This window comes from Trachypithecus francoisi, unplaced genomic scaffold (genome assembly GCF_009764315.1).
Source record: "Trachypithecus francoisi isolate TF-2019V2 unplaced genomic scaffold, Tfra_2.0 Lachesis_group1, whole genome shotgun sequence".
Taxonomy (NCBI): Eukaryota; Metazoa; Chordata; class Mammalia; order Primates; family Cercopithecidae; genus Trachypithecus; species Trachypithecus francoisi.
In genome coordinates, this window is record NW_022681454.1 from 84,367,846 (window position 1) to 84,381,350 (window position 13,505).

Consider the following 13,505-nt stretch of genomic DNA (forward strand, 5'->3'; position numbering starts at 1 on the left):
ATTCATCCATTGATGGACATGTAAGTTGTATCTTGGCTATTGTGAACTGCTGCAATGAACACGAGAGTACAGATATCTCTATAAGGTGCTAACTTCATTTCCTTTAGATATAGACCCAGCAGAGAGATTGCAGGGTTATGTGATTATTGTGGTTTTAGATTTTTAGGAACCTTCAAACAGTTTTCTATGATGTTTGTACCAATTTACATTCCTACAAACAGTGTACCAGGGTTCCCTTTTCTCCAAATCCTCGCTCATATTTATTATTTTTTGACATTTGGTATTTGGTATACCTATTCTAACAGGTATGGGGTGGTATACCTATTCTAACAGGTATGATATGATATCATAGTGGTTTTGATTTGTATTTCCTTGATTATTATTGATGTTGATGCTTTTCATACACCTATTGACCTTTTTGTGTCTTCTTTGGAAAAATGTCTATTCGTGTTCTTTGCCCATTTTTAAATTGGGTTTATTCCTAATATACATTTAATAACTATACCAGGATCTATATCTATGTGAAGACAACTAGATGTGTGTAGAAAAGTTTACAGTCACAATGTCCTCCTACACCAAAAAAGAAAAGATTAACCAGCAGTGAAAGACAAATATGTTAGGCATTTTAGGGAGAGTGAAAGATGTTTTATCCAGAGACGTGTCACAGTAAATAAGAAATCATCGGTTTTGGACGCAGATGTCCTTGAATTTGGCTATGAAACTTCAGCTCAGTCACATAACAAGCTAGCACTATGTTTCCTCATGTGTAATATGGTAATACTTACTCCATGTACTCATCTCCCACCTCTTGTCCTCTACTTAACCACTCCCTGATACACCAAGTTCAGAGTAATGTGCACTTTAATTCATTTCTATTTTGTGTTTAGGAATTTTAGATCATTTTGCCATCTGTCATACTAGAACTGGAACCGGGTTTTGAGAGTTGTTCCATTCTTATTGCTAATGGTTTTAGTCCAAAAACTTAACATTGTAAACTCAGAGTGATAATATGATTTCTTTCCAGACTCATCACAGATTTGTTTATGTAAAGGTTGGTAAATTTTTAGATATAAAAATAGCTGTTGTCAGAAAAATATCAAGTAGTTTTAGCCTTTAACAAAACTCATACTTGACAAAGTTTCACAAAGATTTGTAATGTAATGACAAAGGAGAATATTGACATTTGGACTTATCTTTTAATTCTCTCATCTTAACACAGCTAAGATTTCTCCTTTTTTTCTATTCTTGTTTTAGAAAATGAAAAGCTTTCTTAAGACAACAGGACAGGCTGGGCGTGGTGGCTTATGCCTGTAATCCCAGCAATTTGGGAGGCCGAGGTGGGCGGATCATGAGGTCAGGAGATCCAGACCATCCTGGCTAACACGGTGAAACGCTGTCTCTACTAAAAAAACACAAAAAATTAGCCGGGTGTGGTTGCGGGGTGCCTGTAGTCCCAGCTACATGGGAATGGCATGATCCCAGAAGGCGGAGCTTGCAGTGAGCGGAGATGTGTCACTGCACTCCAACCTGGGAGACAAAGCGAGAATCCATCTCAAAAAAAAAAAAAAAAAAGACAATAGGACAGACACCTGTGTTTGAAACTGAAAATCTGAGGATCATCTTCCCTTTGTAAAGAGATACAATGAAATATTATTTAAATATCATCATCTGGTATATTTAACCTGCAGTTTTATTTATAAAAATGTTATCTCTAACTTTTTCAGAGCACATGGATTTGCCCCATTCATGTCTCTTAGACAATCATTAATCTATCCCTGGTAATTTTACAGTCAGTACAGCTGTATTTTAAAAACCTTTTATTCTTTTTAAAGCATGTCATACTGAGTTTACTTTGCATCCATAAGATGTAGTGTATTTCCAGCACTGAAAAAGCTCTGTGGTTAATATGAAAAAAATTGCATAATGAATATTCATTTCTTCAATTGTTTTATAATCTATTTGGACTAACAGTAGTTCCATAGGAGAAACAATGCAGAACAGCATATAAACTTCACTGAATTACATAGTCACAATAATTCACTGAGGTGTAGTGTAAATTCAGAGAAAAGTAAGATCAGTGGGCTATAGTAGTTGAAATTTTAATAGAATTTATAACACTTCAGTTGGCTTTGGAAGACAGGTAGAATGTGGACAGCTGAAGAGATGGAAAAAGTAGAAGAAAACATTAGGAAAGTCACTGGGCAGAGTGACATGGGCTACGGGGGATGAAAAGGAATGTATTCTGATGGAAGCAGAACTTATTTGGGAAGTCGTAGGATGTTAGATTGATAACTAAAATGGGATGCTGTTTCCCAAGCCTTGGAAACCTGTCAGTGTAAGGAGAATGGGCTTTTTCCCATAATCACTAGAACCACAGTATGAACTTGCGCAAGATTGTAACATGATGAAAGTGGTATTTTAGGAAATTTAATCTAGAGGATGTTTATAGTGTGCGCTGAAGGTGGCAAAAACTGTCATTTAGGCAGTAAAAATGAGCTGAAATTGTTCAGAATTGAGCTATGATATTAAGGATTGAAAAGATGGAACAATTTTGAACGCTTTTCAAGGACAACTGAGAATATAGTGTGAACAAAAAAAGCAAAGGGTTAAAACTGGCTCCAGAAGCTATTGGGCAAAATTAGTGGGCAATGCTTTTTCGATTTGAAAGAAACTTATTAAAATCCAAAGTTTTACCTGCCATTGAGTTTAAAATGCTTTTGATTTCCTTGTTTAGTATTTATTGTTCCATAACATTTCCAAAAAGTCTACAAAATTCCTATTAAGCAAAACAGAAAAATTACAAAGAACTGGTAATGAATGGTTAGAAACACATACTTGTGCAGAAGGTGTCTTTATATGTAGGGTAACAGTTACCAATAGGGAGATATTTGTTCTAGATAAGTTATGCAGCCTTAATACCCAGCCATAGTCTTGAAAACAAATGGGGAGGTATGAAGTATTTTTAATAAGCAGTACTAGGTGGCAGGAATGAGCCTGTAATTTTCAGAGAATTACCTCAGAGACCAGCCTAGTAACAGCAGACATCTCAGGTAGAAAGCAGATTGGTTAAATAGAACTATGACTATATGTCTGCATACAAACAAAAACAAAAAAAGAGAAACAATAAGGGTAGATTTGCATGTGTCAGTCTTACAAAAATATCAGTGTTGAGAAACATTTCCAGCAAACATCTACCAAGTTTTCAGGAATTTGGCTAAATATACTTTTTTTTCCCCTGACATTTTTAAAGTATTTTATCTAGTCTACATAAATAAATATTGTGTGCTTTCAAAATTCATCAGAGACTATATAAATCCTATGTATCAAAACATAAACTTGATTTCAAAATATGATTAATGTAGCTGAGAATATACTCTGCTCTTGGAACCAAAAAAAAAAAAAAAAAACAAGAGCATTGATATGATGGTCCATATGTTCTTTGGTAGTTACAGAAATGGAATAGAAAATGAAGATCAGATAAGTTTCCGCTTGTTGTTTGTTTTTTGTTTTGCACATTAGATGTAGCAATTGAAAAATCATATTCCCAGTGAAGATTTCAGAGGTGAAATTCTATTCACCGCTTCATTCCTTTGGGAACCTCTTGTGTCTTCACTGCAACTAAAAACACTTCAGCTTTGCCTGAAGCATATTTTGTGGTTCTTAAAAATAACATGAATTTAAGCAAATTCTGAATTTTTTCTGCTTCCCAACTATGTTGCTTATACTTAAATAAAACATACATCTTGGATTTTGGTCTTATGTTTTAAATTATGCATGTATTTTGGTCTTCAAGGAAATCTGAGCTGAATATCCATGCTTTCTTTTTTTAAAAAAAGACAACAACAAAATGTATGGATAAGCCAAGTTCCCAAACTAACTAAGACACAAAGAGAATTATAATCTGCAAGCCAGTATATTTTTCTGCATAGGGTCCATGATCTTTTAATCCCACTTACCCATTGGACATCAGTTTCAGTCTCCTGATAATTTAACCAGTAGAATGGCGTTGTGGCTTAAATAACAAAGAAAATAATACCTCTACTAAAAAAAATAGTAATAGCAAAATTAAGCACCTACTATATTCTAGGTTATTTATATATTAATTAAATTAATGCATCCAATAGACAAATGAAAAATGCTCACTATCACTGGTCATTAGAGAAATGCAAATCAAAACCACAATGAGATACCATCTCACGCCAGTGAGAATGATGATCATTAAAATGTCAGGAAACGGCCGGGCGCGGTGGCTCAAGCCTGTAATCCCAGCACTTTGGGAGGCCGAGACGGGCGGATCACGAGGTCAGGAGATCGAGACCATCCTGGCTAACATGGTGAAACCCCGTCTCTACTAAAAAATACAAAAAACTAGCCGGGCGACATGGCGGGCGCCTGTAGTCCCAGCTGCTTGGGAGGCTGAGGCAGGAGAATGGCGTAAACCCAGGAGGCGGAGCTTGCAGTGAGCTGAGACCCGGCCACTGCACTCCAGCCTGGGCGGCAGAGCGAGACTCCGTCTCAAAAAAAAAAAAAAAAAAAAAAAAAAAAAATGTCAGGAAACAACAGATGCTGGAGAGGATGTGGAGAAACACCTTTTACATGTTGGTGGGAGTGTAAATTAGTTCAACCATTGTGGAACACAGTGCGGCGACTCCTCAAGAACCTAGAACTAGAAATACCATTTGACTCAGCAATCCCATTATTGGCTGTCTATACAAAGGATTATAAATCATTCTACTATAAAGACACATGCATACGTATATTTATTGGGGCACTATTCACAACAGCAAAGACTTGGAACCAACCCAAATGTCCATCAGTGACAGACTGGATAAAGAAAATGTGGCACATATACACCATGGAATGCTATGTAGTCATAGAAAAGGATGATTTCCTGTCCTTTGCAGGGACATGGATGAAGCTGGAAACCGTCATTCTCAGGAAACTATCACAAGAACAGAAAACCAAACACTGCATGTTCTCACTCATAAGTGGGAGTTGAACAATGAGAACACATGGACACAGGGAGGAAACATCACACACCGGGGCCTGTCGGGGGGTGGGCAACTAGGGCTCGAGGGATAGCATAAGGAGAAATACCTAGTGTAGGTGACAGGTTGATGAGTGCAGCTAACCACCGTGGCACGTGTGTGCTATGTAACAAAACTGCACGTTCTGCACATGTACCCCAGAACTTAAAGTATAATTAAAAAAAAAATAACGCCAAAACCCTATGAAGACATTAGCATAATTATCCCCATTTTATGGATGAGGGAAGTTAGGAACAAAATGAATCAGTAATTTGTCCAAGTCACACACCTAGTAAGGGGCAAAGACATGAACTCAGATTCTGACATTCTGACCTCTGAGATCATTTATTTAATACTATGCAATAGAACTGCTCTATTGACATAATTTGTGAGGAACTGCCTTTCTGAGATAGAATTAAGGAGCAACGATGATGCAGGACAGGCCAGCCCCCAAACTGTAGTTTATCTTGGGAGAGTTCTTGGCTTTGCTTGGGAAAGAATTCAAGAACCAGCAGTATTTATTTATTTATTTATTATTTTACTTTATTTTATTTTAGGTTCAGGGGCACGTATGAAGGTTTATTACATAGGTAAACACGTATAATGGTTTTTTTGTACAGATTACTTCATCACCCAGGAATTAAGCCTAACACTCAATAGCTACATTTTCTGCTCCTCTTCCTCCTCTCACCCTCCACCCTCAAGTAGGCACCAGTGTCTGTTGTTTCCTCCAGTGTATTCATAAATTATTATTATTTAGATCCAACTTATAAATGGGAACATGTAGTATTTGGTTTTCTGTTCCTGCATTAATTTTATGATCGCCTCCAGCTCCAGTTTTGTTCCCACAAAGGACATGATCTCATTAATTTTTATGGCTGCATAGTATTCCATGGCGTATATATACACAGTTTCTTTATTCAGCCTGATATTAATGGCCATTTAGATTGATTCCATGTCCTTCTATTGTGAATAGTGCTGTAATAAACATTCACATGAATGTGTCTTTATGGCAGAATAATTTATAGTCCTCTAGGTATATACCCAAAATGGGAGTGCTGGGTCAAATAGTAGTTCTTCTTTTAGCTCTCTGAGGAATCACCATACTGCTTTCTACAACAGTTGGACTAATTTATATTCCCACCAACAGTGTGTAAGTGTTCCCTTTTCTCCTCAACTTTGCCAGTATCTGGTATTTTTTTTAATAGCCATTTTGACTGGTGGAAGGTGATATCTCATTGTTTTTGATTGACATTTTTCTAATGATAAGTTACATGGAGCTTTTTTTCATATGGTTCTTGGCCACATGTATGTCTTCTTTTGGAAAGTGTCTGTTCATGTTTTTTGCCCACTTTTTAATGAGTTTTATTTTGCTTGTAAATATATTTAAGCTCCTTATAGATGCTGGATATTAGACCTTTGTCAGATGCATAGTTTGCAAATATTTTCTCTCATTCTGTAGGTTTACTCTGTTGATAGTTTGTTTTGCTGTGCAGACGGTTTTAAGTTTAATTAGATTCCACTTGTGAATTTTTGCTTTTGTTGCAATAGCTTTTGGTGTCTTCGTAATGAAATCATTGCACGTTCCTATGTCCAGGATGATATTGCCTAGGTTATCTTCCAAGGTTTTTACAGTTTTGGGTTTTATATTCAAGTGTTTAATCCATCTTGAGTTGATTTTTTTATATGGTGTGAGAAAGGGGGGCAGCTTCAGTCTTCTGCAGATGGCTAGCCAGTTACCCCAGCACCATTTATTGAACAGAGAGCATTTCACCTGTTGCTTGTTTTTGTCAGGTTTGTCAAAGATCATATGGTTGTTGGTGCACAACCTTATATCTGGGCTCTTTATTGTTTTCCATTGGTCTATGTGCCTGTTTTTGTACCATTACCATGCTTTTTTGGTTACTGTAGCCTTGTAATATAGTTGGAAGTCTAGTAACATAATGTCTCCAGCTTTGTTCTATTTGCTTAGGATTGCCTTGACTCTTCAGGCTCTTTTTTGGTTCCATAGGAATTTTAAAATAGTTTATTTTTTCTAGTTCTATGAAGAAAGTAATTGATAGTTTGATAGGAATAGCAGTAAATCAGTAAATTGCTTTGGGCAGTATGGCCATTTTAATGATATGATTCTTCCTCTCGATGAGCATAGAATATTTTTCTGTTTGTTTGTGTCTTCGATGATTTAGTTACCAGTGTTTTGTAATTCTCATTGTAGAGATCTTTCACTTTCCTGGTTAGCTGTATTTCTAGGTATTTTATTCTTTTTGTGGCAATTGTGAATGGTATTGAGTTCCTTATTTGGTTCTTGGCTTGGTTGTTGTTGTTGTACTGGAATGCTAGTGCTAGTGATTTTTGTAGATTGATTTTGTATTCTGAAGCTTGTTGATGTTTATCAGCTGGCAGAGCTTTTGGGCTGCGACTGTGAGGTTTTCTGGATATTGAATCATGCCATCTGAAAACGCAAATAGTTTGACTTCCTCTCTTCGCATTTGGATGCACTTTCTTCTTTTTGCCTAATTGCTCTGGCTAGGACTTCCAACACTATGTCGAATAGCAACGGTGGGAGAGAGGGCATCCTTGTCTTGTGCTGGCTTTCAAAGGAAATGTTTCCAGCTTTTGCTCATTCAGTATGTTGGCTGTGGGCTTGTCATAGATGCCTCCTTGTTTTGAGGTATGTTTTTTCAATACCTGGTTTGTTGACAGTTTTGAACAGGAAGGGGTATTGAATTTTATCAAAAGCCTTTTCTGTGCCTGTTGAGACAATCATGTGGTTTTTGTCCTTGTTTTTTTTTTATGTGATTAATCACATTTATTGATTTTAAAATGTACATACAAGTAGTAACAGTAAAATAAACCAAGCTGAGGAAAGAATCCCAGAACTTAAAGACTGGATGTCTGAAGTAAGGCAGTGAGACAAAAATAAATAAGAATAAAAAGATATGAATAAAGCCTCTAAATATGGGATTATGTAAAGAGGATAAATCTAAAATCATTGGCATCTCTGAAAGGGAGGAGGAGAGAGCAAACAACCTGGAAAACATATTTCAGGATATGGTTCATGAAAACTTCCCCAACCTTGCTAGAGAGGCCAACCGTCAAATTCAGGAAATACAGAGAACTCCGTCAAGACTCTATGCAAGAAAATCATCCCCAAGACACATAATCATCAGATTTTCCAAGGCCAAAATTAAATGAATAATTTTAAAGGCAGCTAAAGAGAGAAATGGCAACACCATCAGGCTAACTGCAGACCTCTCAGCTGAAATCCTACAAGCCAGAAGAGTTTGGGGACCTATATTCAACATTATTAAAGAAAAAAAATCTTAAACTAGGAATTTCATATTCAGCCAACCTAAGCTTGCTAAACAAAGGAGAAATAAGATCCTTTTAAGATAAGTAAATGTTGAGGGAATTTGTTACCCACCAGACCTGCCTTACAAGAGAACTTGAAAGCATTACTAAATACAGAAAGGAAAGTTCATATGAGCTATTACAAAAAGACACTTAAACACACAAACCAGTGTCACTGTGAAGCAACCACTCCAATAAGCCAACATAATAACCAGCTAACAACACAATGATGGGATCAAACCCACACATATCCATACTAACCTTGAATGTAAATGAACTAAATGCACCACTTAAAAGACACAGAGTGGCAAGCTGGATAAAAAAGAAAGACTTAGTGGTATGCTGTTATCATGAGACCGATCTCACATGTAATGACACTCATAGGCTCAAAATAAAGGGATGAAGGAAAATCTACCAAGCAAACAGAAAACAGAAAAAATCAGGGGTTGCAATCCTAACTTCAGATAAAACAATTTCAAACCAACAAAGATCAAAAAAGACAAAGGCATTATATAATAGTAAAGGGTTCAATTCAACAAGAAACCTAACTATCCTAAATATGTATGCACCCAACATAGGAGCACCCAGATTCATAAAACAAGTTGTTAGAGACCTACAAAGAGACACAGACTCCCACATAGTAATAATGGGAGACTATAACACTCCACTGACAGTATTAGACAGATCATCAAGGCAGAAAATTAACAAAGATATTCAGTACCTGAACTCAACATTGGATCAAATGGATCTGATAGACCTTTTCAGAACTCTCCACCAAAAAACAACAGAATACACATTCTTCTCATTGCCACATGCCACTTACTCTAAAACCGACCACATAATTTTACATAAAACAATCCTCAGCAAATGCAAAAGAACCACAGTCATACCAAACACACTTTTTGGACCACATTCAAGTAAAAAATAGAAGTCAGGACTAAGAAGATTGCTTAAAACCATACAATTTTGTGGACATTAAACAACATGCCCCTAAGTGATTTTTAGGTACATAATGAAATTAAGGCAGAAATCAAATGGTTTTTCAAAACTAATGAGAACAAAAATGCAACATACCAGAATCTCTGGGACACAGCTAAGTCAGTGTTAAGAGGGAAATTTATAGAACTAAATGCCCATATCAAAAAGTTACATAGTCCTCAGATTAACAATATAACCTCACAACTGAAAGAATTAGAGAAGCAAGAACAAATCAACCCTATAGCTAGCAGAAGAGAAGAAATAATAATAGAAGCTGAAGTGAAGGAAATTGATTGGCAAAAACAAAACAAAACAAAACAAAACAACAACATTCAAAAGTTCAATGTATCCAGGAGTTGGTTTTATGAAAGAAATAATAGGATAGGCCACTAGCTAGAATAATAAAGGAGAAAAGAGAGAAGATCCAAATAAACACAATTAGAAATGATGAAGAGAACGCTACCACTGACCTCATGGAAATAAAATTAGCAATCAGAAACTACTGTGAACACCTCTATGCACACAGACTAGAAAACCTAGAATATATGGATAGATTCTTGGACATATACAGCCTCCCAAGACTGAACCAGGAAGAAATTGATTTCCTGAACAGACCAATAATGAGTTCTGAAATTGAGTAAGTAATAAATAGCCTACCAACCAATAAAAAAGCCCAGGACCTGATGAATTCACAGGCAGATTCTACCAGATGTACAAAGAAAAGCTTATACCATTTCTACAGAAACTATTCCAAAAAACTGAGGAGGAGGGACTCCTCCCCAACTCTTTCTATGAAGCCAGTGTAATCCTGATACCAAAACCTGGCAGAGACAGTATAACAAAAAAAGAAAAAAACTTCAGGCCAATATCCTTGATGAACATCAATGCAAAAACCAAAAAAAATTAGCATACCAAATCCAGCAGCATATCAAAAAGCTAATCTATCATGATCAAGTAGGCTTCATCCCTGGGATACAATGTTGGTTCAGCATAAGCAGGTTTATTGAGGTGGCCATGTACAGCAGAGTGGGTGCTCCTTGTGGAGGAATGCCAACCCATAGGCAGTGCACTCAGATCAGCAGGGTAGGGGCTGTTCGTTAGCTGCATTTATATCCACTTTTAATTACATGCAAATTAAGGGTTGAGCTATTCATAAATATCTGGAGAAAGGAGTGGTTATTTCTAGATGTTGCCATGGTACTTGTGGACTGTCATGATGCTGGTAGGGGTGTCATATGCTGATAAACATCAAAGGCAACTAGAGACAGCCTTTGGCATCACTGGCTTGTTCCAGCCCGTTTCTTGATTTCATCTTGTCAGGATCAGAACATAAATCCTGCTGTTCTCCTACCTTATTTTCTCTCATTAGAGATTATATACTACTCCTTAATGTTAAAGGGCTTGTAGAAGAGTGGAGGTCCATCTTCTGTAACTGCTTCCTGCTGGTCTTATGAGTGTAGGCACTTGCTAACACTGGAGGAGTAGAAACTCTTGTCATCTGATGTAAGGAGGCCAAAGGCAGTATATCTTTGTTTCCTGGGTCAGAAGGCAGGATGAATTGGAAGCCTTGTGACAACATTGTCTTTAAATGGAATTGTTGTAATCTGGAAGATACAAGCTTTACTAAGAGGTAACAAGCAAGGGCCAAAAATACAACACTAGTCCAGGATTACATTTGCCAAGGTCTAGGGACTCTTGAATTATCTTTAGTGCCTCACCTTTGTTGGTGGCCAATGATTCTGGGGTTTGAGTCTAATTCCTTAGGGTTGTCTCAGGTAGGCAAAGCCACTCCAAGAAGCCACTACATTATTGCTGCCCTGCTTTCCACCAGAAATAATGCTATTGTTTGTTTATTTCTGGTATTATTGGGCCTTACAGGGTTATAGACAGTGACCGTCAGAGGGGCAGTGGTGACCAACATACATTTTTGTTTTTATGTATAAGTTTTTGATATACAAAATAAAGCTACTCCTAAAAGAATAGCTGGCTCTCCAGGGAGTCAGGAGTAGTTAGTTGCAGGGTCGGATTTCTTTCCAATCATAGCCACAGACAAAAGTGCGCCCAGTTAGGGCACAAATTGAGGCCATATGTGATGTAACGTCTATTCTCTGCTTCCAAGATGGATCTATAGAGTTATTTTCCCCAAATTCCAATGAGAGTGGTCAAATAGCTCCTATTTTCCAGAAGGGGGAACACTTCCATCTTCCTAGATCAGGCAGTTGCTTTTTCCTTGCATGTATTGACCTTGGCGGTGGCATCATGTATGACTTCCTTACTTAGAATTTGAATCCCATTTATCTTAGTGCAGCCTTGGTACTTGGAAACTAGGGTTGGAACAGAGCATTGTGGGGAAACTTCCATTCTTGTGTCATTAACACAGCAATGGGTGCAAAAGATAGTATCATTACATCACTGGAGGTACCAGTACCCAATCTCCCAGGTGCAGATAACAGTGGTGGAGGAAGTTAGGTAGAGTCTGTTAAGTGGGGGAGAATTCCACCTAACAAGTAGTTGTCTGTGTACTAAGGCATCACGGTGGATAATTAGGAGGTCCAGAGACATGGTCGTTAGATTTTCCAGATGTGCCAGAACGTGGAACTCTCTATCCTGGGGATGTTGATGACAGATTCGGCAACCAAGATTATTCCTTGACGCTATACTTTTTTGAAATATTTACTATAGAGTCTTCTCCCACCCACACTGAAATCGGTTAACTGGGGGAGCAAACAGGATTATCAGAGGCAGTGTGATGTCTGGCTGGACCTTAGAGTGGCCTCTACACCCAACAAGGACAAAAGATGTGTTTCCTAGGAGGAAGCAGTTGTTCAAAGCAGTGAGGAAGGAGTATTATGATTAAGAAGGAGAGAAAAATTGATATTTCTATGCTTACCACAGCGCCACATCTCTGTACCAAACTGAACGTTGGTCCTTTTACAAAGGTAATGGACCAAAGGAGAAGAAGTTGTTATATGAAAAAGATACTTGCACGCATATGCTTATCACAACACAATACACAATTACAAAGATGTGGAACCAACCTAAGTGCCGCCAACTAATGAGTGGCTAAAGAAAATGTGATATATATACAACCATGGACTACTATTCAGCCGTTAAAAGGAACAAAATAATGTCTTCTGCAGCGAGTTGGATGGAGCTGAAGTCCATTATTCTAAGTGAAGTAACACAGGGGGAGAAAACCAAAAAACATATGTTCTCACTGACAAGTGAGAGTTAAACTATGAGTACCCAAAGACTACAGAGTGGTGTTAATATAATACTCAGAAGGGGGAGAGTAGAAGAGGTGCTAGAGATGATAAAACTACACAGGTATACTGTACACTACTCAGGTGATGGGTGCTCTAAAATCTCAGAATTCACTACTATTTAATTCATCCATGTAACAAAAAAAAATGTGTATCCCAAAAGCTATTGAAATAATAATAATTAAAAAAAGAAAAAGGTCAGGCACAGTGACTTAACGCCTGTAATCCCAGCACTTTGGGAGGCAAGGCAGGCTGATCACCAGGTCAGGAGATCGAGACCATCCTGGCTAACACGGTGAAATCCCGTCTCTACTAAAAATACCAAAAATTAGCCGGGCGTGGAGGCGGGCACCTGTAGTCCCAGCTACTCAGGAGGCTGAGGCAGGAGAATTACTTGAACCTGGCGGAGGTTGCAGTGAGCTGACGTGGCACCACTGCACTCCAGCCTGGGCGACAGAACGAGACTCCGTCAAAAAAAAAAAAAAAAAAAAAAGAAAAAGAAAACAACTGTGACCAAAAACTCTAGAAACAACTCTGACAAACAACTCTAGGAATGGGCTGACTGGTCTGATTAGGCTGATGGTGCCTACAGTAGACCACAAGACATTGACCAAGAACGCAGTGATTAACTGCCCATCTGAGACTGCACACGACCATTTCACAAAAATGTTTTGATGATTTCTCTTAACTTCTCTTAAAACTGTTACAAAAATTTCTTTACCCAAGTTCTATTCTATAGCTTTCCTTGTCTTACCTATCAGGGAAAATGAAGTTTAGCCACATGGACAGATCTCAATCTTTGAATAAATAATTTGAATCCAACTATATTTTGTAAAGTGGTGAATTTTATATTGCTATCTTATGACTAGAATTCTGAGGTAAAAGC

The 13,505-nt window shown here is 37.6% G+C and overlaps 1 protein-coding gene across 6 annotated transcripts in view; it reads left to right on the forward strand.

The window, feature by feature from the left end:
• LOC117085655 (cytochrome c oxidase subunit 7B2, mitochondrial) overlaps nucleotides 1-13,505 on the forward strand; it is a 194,613-nt gene that overhangs the window by 34,380 nt on the left and 146,728 nt on the right. The window lies entirely within an intron of this gene.